General features: G+C 33.3%; 1 long non-coding RNA gene across 8 annotated transcripts; it reads left to right on the forward strand.

Moving 5' to 3' along the window:
- Positions 1-2,670: 2,670 nt before the first annotated feature.
- LOC128243194 (uncharacterized) lies at positions 2,671-12,594 on the forward strand. Of its 8 annotated transcripts, none has more exons than XR_008262791.1 (8): positions 2,734-2,748; positions 5,716-5,782; positions 6,443-6,481; positions 6,845-6,932; positions 8,714-8,796; positions 9,187-9,308; positions 9,695-9,807; positions 12,427-12,594. It is a non-coding gene; the product is annotated as an uncharacterized LOC128243194 (long non-coding RNA). The 8 variants fall into 8 exon arrangements; XR_008262790.1 differs by having other exon boundaries at positions 2,747-2,761; XR_008262789.1 differs by lacking the exon at positions 2,734-2,748 and adding an exon at positions 5,594-5,608.
- The last annotated feature ends 1,488 nt before the right edge of the window (positions 12,595-14,082 follow it).

Consider the following 14,082-nt stretch of genomic DNA (forward strand, 5'->3'; position numbering starts at 1 on the left):
AATGATTTTATCCGCGATGGCATTGATGACAAATTCTAGTCCCTGAAATAGGTATAGCAAGACATACTCTAATTTAAAACATACAGCAGATATTTGATATGAAAGCTATACTTTCAGCAATTACAAGTCAAACTCATCTAATTTAACAACATTGTTATACATTTTAGCAAGTGTGGTGATAAAATTCAGTATTGCTACTGTACATTAGGTGGATAGGGCAATTGGAACCTGTCAGATGTACGCTCCAGACAGACAAGGAGGTGGAGGACGAACTGATCACACATTAATATACATCATTAAACTTATAAATTTAGCATGTGTCTTTTGATTGGATGTGCGTTTGAAATTGACTCTCGCGGCCATCTTTGGCGGTTTCCCGCGTTAGCGGCCATATTTAACCATTGTTTGAAATCCAAGACAAAGGGTCATTGTTTAACTGGGTCTCCATTGATTAACAGTATTCATTTCAATAGAAGGGATATAAACAATAGCATTGTCACACTAACCACATCAGTGTATTGTATGTCAAAGGACAACTCATCCAACGTTTCTAACATAGGGTCATCGACCTAGGATCTATTTAATGGTATTGTTTTCCCTCATCAGACGATGGACTTATCATAACCTCCACCATCTTTATATGTGATCAAACGGATTCTTTTATATGTAAGATCACAGGTCATTGACAAACAAAAGTTCATCAGAACCCAGCCATCGCGTGATCGAAAGTGATTTCAAGAAATTGAATGACTAAAACCTGACCGTTTAGTGTCAATTCGTACAACAACACCATATCTAATAGCCACTCAATTACTCTCCGACGTACCCATTGTAATAACTTAAAAGTGAAGACAGTTAAATGAGCTGCTGATGGCTCAAAAGACGAGATTGTCGTTATCATATATCTAGTTTATCATTCAGGGTGACTAAAGCTCTTCCACTGTGGTGAGCTATCACAATAAATCACTTATTAAACCATTGTCAAATGCCAGCGCTCGATTCACTGGACTCTGTTTATCATTATGAACACCTCCGTTGAACCTTACAATGACATGAAAGTTTTTCAAACAACTTACTAAATAATCTTTTATTTTGACCACCAAAAGTAGGTTTTGAAGATATAACAGTTTTGTCCTCTCTTAGCTTCTTTTGAGTTTCACTATTTTTATTAAATCGGTAAAGGATTCACACAATTTCTTTATCAAATAACCTCATACCTTAAAGGTATGATGTATCGTTTACATTTCATTAAATCAACCCTACAGAAATGTTAAAATGTGTTCGATCTTATTGTAATGAAAACGTGAATGTTTTTTATTATTTATTTTTGTGTATAACTATTTCATTCCATTAATACAATATTTTAAAATTTAACAAGACCAAATTGAGATTTATAAGTTGAGGACATGTCTGACGAGCTATTTTATACCATTCCGGTATGTTGTATCAATAAATAAAATATCAGACAAGATTTTAATATTTATTTTCTTATAAATACAATACAATGCAAATACAAATAAAGTTGATTATAATTTAATTCAAACAATTTGTTTAACAAAGATCATACATTTTTATTTATTTTTTTTTTATTTATTTTAGGTTACATTTTAACAGTAGAGCAGTAGATAACATCACATGAAATTACATGAAATTAGATGTAATTTGGTATAAAACATAGAAATTATATCTCTTGTATCTTATAATGTCCATAAGCATATGATTTAATTCCATCTTCTAATAAAAATCTTTTGTCATCAAAACTAGATAATCCTACTTTGCTGATTGTTTCCAGATAAATTTTATGGTTATGACTTAATGAATGCATTGTTGAGTGCATTTGAGAATTATTAAATAATACATGTTTATAATCATTAAGAGTCAATGATTTTTTAACAACCGCTTTTGATATCCCTTTTGCTCTTTTCTCGTCTATATCATCACACTTAAATGCATACATTTTCGATCGCAAACCGCAATATTCACTAATACATTTCTCATTTGTTTCACTTTTCATTTTTCCCATTACTTTTTTGTTGAAGTCACTATATAAAAAATGATCTTTAGGGAAATCTGAAGTGTCAAACAAATGTGAATAGGCCAACATATCTTGGAAAATGTCCGGTGTTGTACATGATACTAAAAATGAATCTGTGTCCGTTAATTCTAGCTCAACGTTGCTACCATACACATTTTTCAAATGATTATAATAAAAATCGTACATGGTATATTTTGACAAATCAAGGATACTCATTCCAACAAAAATTGGTTTATTTAATTTAATTTTATTTAATTTTTGCGACTTAATTCAACACCAACAAGGTCTTCAGAAAAAATCCGGTGCATCTTATAAGTGGGTTTGGATGACACCTTCTGTAGTCGTTTTTCTGTATGAACAAGTTCTACGGACCGATGCTTCCGAAGATTTTCCATGGTTTTTCCTGAAAGTAAACAAAATTTTTGGTAAGTAACTTTTCATCATGTTAATCTTTACTCTGAACTGCTCAATATATGTTTTTATGATGGTATCCGTCGTTATCTTAGATACCTGTGTTTTGGATGAGGGATATGAAAATGGGACCGAAAAATACACTTTTTACTTGCCGGTAGTTAGTTTTGGTCAGTTTTACTTTAGGTTCCTAATTGTACATGAGCACTTGTAAGCGTTTGATTGAAGATGAATGAAATACCAAAAAGTGAAACTACGCCTGACAATTATTGAACAGTTGTTTTTGTAGATAAGTATTAGTGGTATGGAAGTGAGGTATGTGTTATATGGGAAACGAAATCGAATATTTAGGGGATTCGATTTTGGTTAACGTAAATCGTTCTGAAGGGCGGTGCAAAAGCACGGTTACCGGTACCCGGTATTTGCAATCACTTTCCGATAGGACTGCTATAGTTAATATTATAATAGTACGATGGCTGTTGTGGAGTTATAATTATTGAATATGCTCTTACTTTAAACTAAATGCCTTCATTTGATAACAAAGGTTATAGTTATCCAAATTGTATCCAATTATATATTTTGGCAGATAAGGCGATAAACCGAAACTTGAACCATTTTAGTCAATTGCACACTTCAATAAGGCTAAAGATTTTATAAAAAATAAATAAACAAAAAATGAAAATGACTTTCAAATGACCCCCGTATAGTCAACAAAACTATATGGGATTCAGTTTTGATAACTCAACAAATATTATAAAGTCATATTACACCAGACAGTTGATTCAGTTTTGGTTAAATGCAATTTATGGGTATACGATTACTATATGGGAGTCAGTTTTGGATAAATGCAATTAATGGGTATACAATTACTATATGGGAGTCAGTTTTGGTTAAATGCAATTTATGGGTCTTTAATTACTATATGGGAGTCAGTTTTGGTTAACTGCAATTTATATGTATACGATTACTATATGGGAGTCAGTTTTGGTGAACTGCAATTTATGGGTATACAATTACTATATGGGAGTCAGTTTTGGTTAAATGCAATTTATGGGTCTTTAATTACTATATGGGAGTCAGTTTTGGTTAACTGCAATTTATATGTATACGATTACTATATGGGAGTCAGTTTTGGTGAACTGCAATTTATAGGTATACAATTACTATATGGGAGTCAGTTTTGGTTAAATGCAATTTATAGGTATACAGTTACTATATGGGATCCAGTTTTGGCATCTCTACTGTAGGCTAGGCAATGAACGCACATTGAAATGAACAGTTGACGCAACTGACTGTAAGGGATTCAGTTTTGGTTAATTGCATTTTTGCAACATAAATGTATGGGTATTAAACTACTAGATGGATCCAGGCTTGATATCCTTAGGCAGTGAAAACATATTGAAATACACAGTTGACTTAACTGACTAAAAGGGATTCAATTTTGGTTAATTGCATTGTATGTATGTAGCATTACTTTATACGGGATCCAGTTTTGATATCTCTAAACCGTGAGCATTATAATAAAACGAACAGTTGACGGTAAGGGATCCCGTTTTATCGTTATAGCTGTTCATTGTAACGTGCGTTCAATGCCTAGCCTACAGTAGAGATGCAAAAACTGGATCAAATATAGTAATTGTATACCCATAAATTGCAGTTCACCAAAACTGATTCCCTTATAGTAATTATATACCCATAAATTGCAGTTCACCAAAACTCACTCCCATATAGTAATTGTATACCCCTGAATTGCAGTTCACAAAAACTGATTCCCTTATAGTAATTGTATACCCATAAATTGCAGTTCACCAAAACTGACTCCCATATAGTAATTGTATACCCCTGAATTGCAGTTCACCAAAACTGACTCCCATATATTAATTGTATACCCCTGAATTGCAGTTCACCAAAACTGACTCCATATAGTAATTGTATACCCATAAATTGCAGTTCACCAAAACTGACTCCCATATAGTAATTGTATACCCATAAATTGCACTTAACCAAAACTGACTCCCTTATAGTAATCGTATACCCATAAATTGCAGTTAACCAAAACTGACTCCCTTATAGTAATTGTATACCCATAAATTGCAGTTCACCAAAACTGACTCCCATATAGTAATTGTATACCAATAAATTGCAGTTCACCAAAACTGACTCCCATATATTAATTGTATACCCCTGAATTGCAGTTCACCAAAACTGACTCCATATAGTAATTGTATAACCATAAATTGCATTTAACCAAAACTGACTCCCATATAGTAATTGTATACCCCTGAATTGCAGTTCACCAAAACTGATTCCCTTATAGTAATTGTATACCCATAAATTGCAGTTAACCAAAACTGACTCCCTTATAGTAATTGTATACCCATAAATTGCAGTTCACCAAAACTGACTCCCATATAGTAATTGTATACCCATAAATTGCACTTAACCAAAACTGACTCCCTTATAGTAATTGTATACCCATATATTGCACTTAACCAAAACTGACTCCCTTATAGTAATTGTATACCCATAAATTGCAGTTCACCAAAACTGACTCCCATATAGTTATTGTATACCCATAAATTGCAGTTCACCAAAACTGACTCCCTTATAGTAATTGTATACCCATAAATTGCATTTAACCAAAACTGACTCCCTTATAGTAATTGTATTTAAATTGCATTTAACAAACACTGAATCCTTTTTATCAACTGTCTTATGTTATATGATTATATATATATTCGTTGAGTTACCAAAACTGGTTCCCATATAGTAAGGATTTTCTTTTTTACCAAAACTGACTCCCATATAGTCAACACTTCGTTTCAATTTAGTAATCATATTAGTAATTACGGCCAAGATATATCAAAACTGCTTCCCATATAGTTATCTTATACCCATAGACAGCTTTAAACCATTATGTAGCAAATAAGTCATTTTACGACATTATCCATTTTTGAATCCCCTCTATCATTGAATAATGAGAAAACGTCTCCCATATAACCTCCACCTGGAAGTGACAATAAATAAATTGTATAAATTACATACGGGCAGATCATACAAAAATGATAACAATGTTATAAATTAACACGAACCCCCCAAAAAAACAACAACAACAACCTTACCGAAGACCGAGTTGTTCATGAGTTTGAAGAAGTTCTTCTCGTAAGCAGTCTTGGCTTGTTGTCGCATTTTGGTGTTGAACTCAACGTAGGGTTTCATGAAAGCCTCTTGTTGGAACTCTAATACTTTATGTATTTTTTCAATTTTAGACCGAGTTGGAGATACAGTTGCAGGTTGCGATAGTGAAGTACATAATTCTGTTTGTTTTCTAAAGTGGTGAGTAATTTTTCCACCTTTGCTCTGGGTTGAAGTTCCTCACTGTTGTGTAAATGTTTCAACACATGTTGAGCATAAGGAGATAATTTTTCATTGGGTGTGAATTTACGTTCCGGAGCTAATGGGTAGTCGTTATGACTGTCATGTAAATGTTTTGGATATTCTAGATCTACTTCTAGAATATACCCCTTAGATCCATCCTCTGGTATTTTTTCAGGTTCAAAAGTATCAATTTCTTCCTTCTGTAAAAACTTAAAGAATGTTACTAACTCGGAAACTCAATAGTAAATGAACTAGTTTGTCAAATGTTTTGGTGGGAAAATATTCCACCAAAATGTGAATTTGGCGGTAAAAAAGTTCGCCAAACATTTGAATTTTAAACATTTGAATTTCAAATACTATAGGGAATCCATTTCAATTTGTTAATTATCTTTGTTTTTCCCCTTTTGTTTTGTTTTGACTTTATTTCTTTGAGATTCTCATTTTTTTTCTTATTTTTTTTAGGTTTTTCAAAAAACTTGTTTAAACGTTTCACGACTAGTCTTTTCTGTAAATTTCCGTCATTTTGAATTGATTTTTTCTGTATCTTCCCGCCATTTTGAGTCAACCTTTTCTGTGAATTCTTACCATTTTGTTGTAATACCATGTTATTGTTTTTAGAAGGTTGACTGTTTTGTAAACTTCCATCACATTTAGAGAGTAAGTATTCACACTTTGATTTAGGAATTAACACTAATTCTTGAGCCATGATTCACTGGGTTTAATTAACGCTAAAAACTGTTTGAAATATTTTAACAGAATGGCTTTCCTCCTTTTTTGAGAGAGTCTTTTGGATATTACTTTACGTATGACATGTCTATATCGTTTCAAGTTCTTTTTATCCTTTTCTGGAATGACAAGATTTCCCCTGATAGCATTGTAAATCACCTCTATAAGTGCAGCCAATTGAGATTTTGTTAAGTTTTTTATCAACATTTTTTGTTGTTTTTCATTGGTGTTGATCATAAATTTTAAAAAATGTCTCTCCTTCTGTAGTTTATCTTCCATTTTTCTCCTTTTCAGGTAGAAATACAATGGGGGTTTGATGTGGAAAGATGTCTGTACGAAGTTTATATAACGGGTTAGAATGTGGACTTACATCCACCAGAAGGTAACTATATTTCTTGTTTGTGGCTTTTCTATAGGCATCCATAAAATAATGCGTTTCACCGGGAAACATTTGTTTGGCTAATGCTTGAATTTGTAATTTATCTCTCTGATTGTTAAACAACACAAAATAATGACTGTTTAGACTAATAGTTCGAAAATATTTTCCTCCTGTAAATAAATTTTGCACTACGAAAAAGACTGAAAAATTATGGTGATGACTATAAATGGTGAATAAGTTGACAATATCTACACTTTGTGAAGCTTTTTGTGCTAAATCATCAATCACTAATATTTTGAAGTCAGTTTCCATAGTCCACATGTCCATATCGTCTTTAGTTGGTAAACCTTCAAAAAATTCAATATTTTCCACATGTTCTTTCATATCATCAAATAAGGATTGATAGGTAGAATAACAATATATAATCTTTTTCGGAATCATGGTAAACATAGAGTTTGCATTTTTAAACAACTCAAATAGAAAGGTTGACTTTCCACTTCCACTTGTTCCTGCCACAATACAAGTGGCAGGGCATTCAAATTTAATTAATGCATCCAACATGATCTACACTTGTTGATAACAGAGAACACAATAAATAGAATACAAACAAAAACCATTTAAATACACTACTTTATTAGTGATCTACATGTTTGGTTTTTGAAACAACCATTTTGCGAACAATATGGAAACATATTTCTAACGAAGTTATATACAAGTAAATCATTACAGTCATAATCATTGAAAAAACTATGTACAATGTCATAAAAAGATACACCATTTGTTCGTTGTAGTAAGAAAAACAAACAATACATCCCACAAACATCACTGTAATTACTTTGTAGCTGTCTCGAATTTGTGATAACAGTTGAAAAATAAGAAGCATATTTCAGAAAATAAGTGTTAAAATAGTCAATTGGTTTCCCATAACTGTCAAAATATTCGATAGTGGTTGAATTTGGGAAGTAAAATGTACACCAATGTCTTCCTTCCATGAAATGATTGTCTGTATTGGCAATAAAACCACATGGAAATACCAAGTCGTTTGGTAGTTGATCAGCCGCAAACACCCCCAAAATTGTTTTTTGCAACATTGGATCACAGTCTATACAACACTGAAGCTGTGATGTATTCATTCTGTTATTATGTCTCTCTGAGCGTTAATTTGAAAAAATCCAGGAGAACTATTATACACAATACAGCTTGTTGCGGTAGATAAAGCCGTTCCAAATTGAACCTCTAATCGCACATTTCCTGTTTTTATTAGAGATAGAAATGCTTCATCAGAAAACTTTGGCTCTAATTGAAATGTAAAAATACAGGATGTGCGTGCAAAGTCTTCTCTGTTTATATCAAGTCCAGCATCTTTATTCCACATTCCATTTGTTAGAAACATATTTGCGTATACTCTCATAAAACTTTCTCCATTTAAATTATTAAAATTTGTTTTTAGTGGATTACCCCACACTGGAACCCCATCAGCATAAAGGCAAATACTCCTAATGTCACAGTTTAGGAAATGAAATGGATTTGATTTATAATCTCCCGAAATTGCTGCTGATCTGACAAAGGCTACGACAATTGTATTTGGTTTTTGTCCTTGAAATAAGTTATCCCACGTAAACACCGTACTACCTACAGCAATGGTTTGTAACCGACATTCAAGTCTATCAAATGGATACTTTGCTGTGTTGATCTTTAACATCTCAGAGTGAGCAACAATGAGAGCTGGATTGACTCTAACTTTTTTTACTAAAAGATAACTATCTGTAATGTTTACTTTATAGCTTGGGGATGTCTCGCCAGAACTTAGACAGAATGCTGGAGAACTACGATACAACTTCACATTAACATCCACTTGGTTTAACAGGTACCGTTTAATAGTAAATAAACTGTGATATATAGGCCCTTGCAACTCTAAAGTTTTTGATTTTGTTATATATTTTGCCCGTAAAAACAATCCATTGTTTGCTCCACTAGGATCACAGTCTTCTGGGTGATCATTGTCATCTTTTATGAATAGTTGAGAAGACAATTGAGAAAATGAAGCATCTTTTCCATTACATAGTAAAGTATTAAACATGGCTATATATGGATTGTAATTAGATGATATAACCGCCTTGTTTTGTAGAGTCACTTCTATAATTGAAAATAATGCCTGCAAGAACAAATTCACAGGTCCCACCTTCTCACCCGATTTTAAGTTAGATCCATCTGGATTAGTTACTTTTAGTTTCACACATAACTGTGTATCTTTCAGATCGAGATAGTCCATCGAATTCTGACCACTGATTTGAAACTCAATGGGAGTATCATCCGACACTTGGGATATTGGACGAATCTCTTGATAATGGACATCATTCACCGCAACTTGTGTAGGAGGTAAGTCAAATAGTAGTAATTCATTCGGAACACCTTCAGAAAATCCGTCTTTTGTGAAATAAGACATTTTATGAACCAAATATATCCCACGTTGTTATAGATTTCTTCGAATTATTTCTCGCTTTCTTATCAATTTTCCATTTATTGTCCACTTTTTTGCTTGCTTTTACACCTTTTCTTGATTTTTGATTGTTTTTTACAGGTTTATTTTCAGTTTGTTTATTTTTTCTTGTAGACTTCTGTCCTTTTTTCGGTTTAGTTTGTTTACTCCTGTTTCTGAACTGTTTTTTTCTCGCGCTGTTTACACGATGTGTTACTTCTGAAGGTTTGGATAATTTATGAACAAGGGTTGACATTTCTGAAGTATTTAAACCATCTCGTTTCAGCTCACTTTTCGCCTGGTTTACTGTCTGTTCCGATGGGGAAACTGTGCTGATTGTCATACCATTACTTCCCATCTTCGACTTGTGTGGAATGGCAAATCCCCTCCCAACTTGAGGTTTGTTATTTTTGAAATAGTCTATCCACATTTGTGGGTTCGGTACATACAACTTAGATTGATTCATATTTGGGGTAAAATGGATATCGCTTAAAATGAAGTGTGAGATGCACTGGTGAACTTACGAATGAAGCATACTCGTTTTCCACAGTTTTTATACTGAAATCAATCTCTTGGAATTCTGATCGGTTTAAGGGTAAATAAAAAGGAGATTCTAACACATAATTCCAACCATTTTCTTCGTTTTTCTCTATTCTTCTCAATAAGGGACGTTCACCTCCGTCAACAACGCTTTCTTTGCAAACGTTTGAGTAAATAAATAAGGTATTATCTACAGTTTTTCTTCTTGCTTTAGGATCAGTTTTTATACTTATTTCACACAAAGCAACCTTCCAGTAACCATTAAAAGATAGAGGTAATTTTAACTGCACTTTGAAGTTATAGGGTTTGTTCTCGGTGAAGATGTGATTACTTTCACTGTCTCTCACAAACACATATCGTTCCATTATTATTGTTCTTGAACTTGATCTGCATCAATCCAGCTATCAAATGATTTTGGAAATCCTTCCCATCGAACAAAATACTCTAATTTCCCTTTGACTTTTCTCTTTTTTAAAACTTTATCAACATACCAAAGACTGTCTGCATCTTTATCAACAGGAATTATTTCATTTTGATTCACATAACCTGATATTGGTTCTTTATTCAAGTCTATGATCTTATATAATGGAAAACCTTGTTTGAAAATCTTGCTCTTTATTTTAAAAACTTCTGTAGTATATTGTTGTTGATAAGCTCTTCTAAAGGGATGTTTCGTGTAACTTAATCTAACCAAATCACCAATTTTATATTTAAAGCGAGGAGGCGTTTTGGGGAATTTTTTAGGTTTTAGATACATTTTACTCCAAAGTTGTGTCTCGTTTTTCTTTGTAACATCACTTGGTGCTAATCCATCCAAACTCCGATGAGGGGAATTATTGTAACTATTTACAATATCTTGAAGGTGATCTATATATCTATAATTTCGCTGATATCTTAACATTCTAAATATCATACCACGAAGGGTACGAATGACTCGCTCTGCATAGTTTGCTTTAGCGGTGCTTTGTGTATTAAACAAGTAAACTCTCTTCTTTTGCATAAACGCTTTTAATTCACGATTGATAAATTCAGAACCTCGGTCCGTTCTTAACTTTTTAAAGTTATGAACACTAAGAATATCCTTGATTGCTAACAATACCGTGTTAGATTTTTTATTAACTAAGGGTCGAACGGATAGAAAACGTGAAAATATATCTATAACAATGAGTAGGTATTTAACTCCATCATTGTATTTAGCAATGTTATCAACTGCCATTAAATCCATATCACCCTGATCGTTCATACCCGCCACTTCAACACGTGGTCTTTTATATGTATGTCTCGCCTGACGTTGAATGGCATACGAATCTTGATTGTTGAGCCATTTCTGTATGAAATAAGTAGTAAATACTCTTGGATAGTTTTGGTTTAATATCCTGTGTAACTTTTTTGCACCCAAAAAGCTGCCTGCGTTTTTAGAATCGAAATAATATTGTGATAGGATATGTTCCTTCTGCGTTTTATCCATGATTAAACATGATCATCGTTGTTAGTAGTTTATATTATGGGACACATGGGTTGTTAATTAAACTAAAGCAAGGAAATGAAAACATGTATAGATATAAATACATTTATTTGAAACTAAACATGTATAAAATAAGTCAGCATATGATCATACAAGCATATACATACAATGACATACATGTACATAAAGTGAATTAAATATTTATTTGAAACATGCAAAAAAGGAAATTCGTGAAGTAATAAATATAACAAATCATTTTACGCCACACAATGCCAGAGTTCTTAATTTCTCATGAATTCTTTTTTTGAAGAAAAATGCAGTAAAACACATACAACATTGCATAATATGTCCATTTTGTTGTGTTGTAAATATTCTTTTGCTCAACGTGATGGACGAAACAGTCGATCTTCAATGCGATTGATTGTCAACACCATTCTTTTCATTTTTTCACACCACCGCTCGGTTTTCATTATCTGCAGATAGTCATTGCTCTCTAGCAAATGTTTGTGTAAATCAATCATTTCAGAGGAAATGTTTGAAATGCGCACAATTTCTTCCCAACTTTGTAGTATATTTTTTTCATTAACTGCGTTTAGCATGTCACTAAAGTAACGTTCTATTTTATACTCATCATCATCAGGGTCTGTATCCATGATACAATCGTGATCTTTTTGAGATGGGAGATCCATCTGGCAACCATAGCAAAGTTGTTTAGTCACCATACCCATAACCTCACACAGTGCCTTCGCATATACAAAGTCAAAGTATGAATTCATTAGCGCGACACTTGTAGAAACTGGAGTATAAATCTCTGTAGTGTCCATAACATTCGTTTTGGAGTCACAATGTTCATTTTCATAAATATCTTGAGATAGTTCACTGCAATCCATGTTAAGTTTTTCTGCTGCGATATGATCACACCAAATGTCGATGAAACACTGAATGTTTGTGCTGTGTTGTATGTCTTTTATAGTTACATATGGTAACGGAAAAATTCAAATTTGAATTTTCAGATCATCCGGGGATATCGCCATATTGAAAACCCGCCAGAGGTTCGGTCCACGTCCATGGTGCTCGGGATGAGTCATTGGAGGACGAAGATCGGGTGTCCTTATGCTGCCATGAAATGTCGTTTTTATGATGTCCAATTATGTTCAAAAATAAACAACTTGGAGAATGTGTTTTATGTTCTAACAACGACTCGTCTCCTTTCTGCCACTGATGTAATCGCAAACCGCAAGAAAAACACTCTACTGTGTCATTTCTGCCAGTATAATAAAATCCTGCTGAAGATAATTGGAACTTGTTTGGTTCTATTTGAGGTGGCCACATGTCGAACGTTTTAAGTCTGTCTTGAAAGAATAGCATGCTTGGAGAACTATATTCAAACTCTAATAGTTTTGAAGTTGTCATTTCGACTGTCCGTGTAAGAATGAAGCCAATAACTGAACACTTTCCTTCATATCACAGAGAGTTTCAAAAATATCAAATGGTAATTGAAAACTTTGGTGACCCTTTTTAAATATTATTTTAATGCGTCGCTGTCTCTCTTTTACAACTATGACAAATTTGTCACCAAGTGTGCATGTAATTTCCCTTCTTATTGGTGACCAAGAGACATTTTCAAAACCAAAACCTCTCAAATATGTCTGCAACTCGTTAGAAAAACGTATCTGAGCTTGAGCCATTTTTTGTATTTTTTAAACACTTTAGACAACTGTTAAAGCACAGACTTACAATATCCAATTTGTTCGGTTTGTTATATACCACTATTGACAATCAAAAAAAAAAATGTCTTGGACGTTGATTATTCTCGTACTATGGACTCGTCTTTAAGTCCTGTATATGCGGTTAAAAAGGGAATGAATTTACATCTATCCGGATATTCTTCAATCTCTTGATGGCTATTGTACTGATCAACTATGGTTTGAAAATTGTTAGTTTGTCTTAAAAGAGGTACCATTTTCTGATGACTCTCCTTAACCCACAAATATATACAACGAGCTTCACTATCGTTCCAGGGTAACATATTACCATTCTCATCCCAAAAGGAATCAAACATTCTCCTGTTTGAGTCATATGGTGTCAAATTATAACTCATATTAGCCGGTAAAACAATGGCTGCCAACTTCAATCGCAAAAAGATTAATACTGATAATCAATGGAGACCCAATTAAACAATGACCCTTTGTCTTGGATTTTAAACAATGGTTAAACATAACCGCTAAAAGCGGAAAATCGCCAAATATGAACGCTAACGCGCGAAATCGATACCATTGTCTTCCCGCTCAATGTTGGTTGAGTTAAACTTTGAAAATTGTCCGCCAAAACATATACGTACGCATGCGTAGACAATGGAACCACCGACAGAACCACCGCACCACCAAACAAAATGGCCGCGAAAGTCAATTTCAAACTTGCGCATGCGCAAACAATGAAACCACCGACAAAACCACCAAACCACCAAACAAAATGGCCGCGAAATACCAATTATTATACTACTAATAAATGCATTTTACAAACCATAAAATAGCCTATTGAAGATACAAAAATCACTGAACGTACATTTGCATCGATAAACTCATTGTTTGTCAGAATCGAAACCGAAACGAAACTAGTCATTCATATATTTTCCTGGAATAATCTAAATATGTTATAAATAAAGCTTC

Source organism: Mya arenaria, chromosome 8, assembly GCF_026914265.1.
Source record: "Mya arenaria isolate MELC-2E11 chromosome 8, ASM2691426v1".
Classification (NCBI taxonomy): domain Eukaryota; kingdom Metazoa; phylum Mollusca; class Bivalvia; order Myida; family Myidae; genus Mya; species Mya arenaria.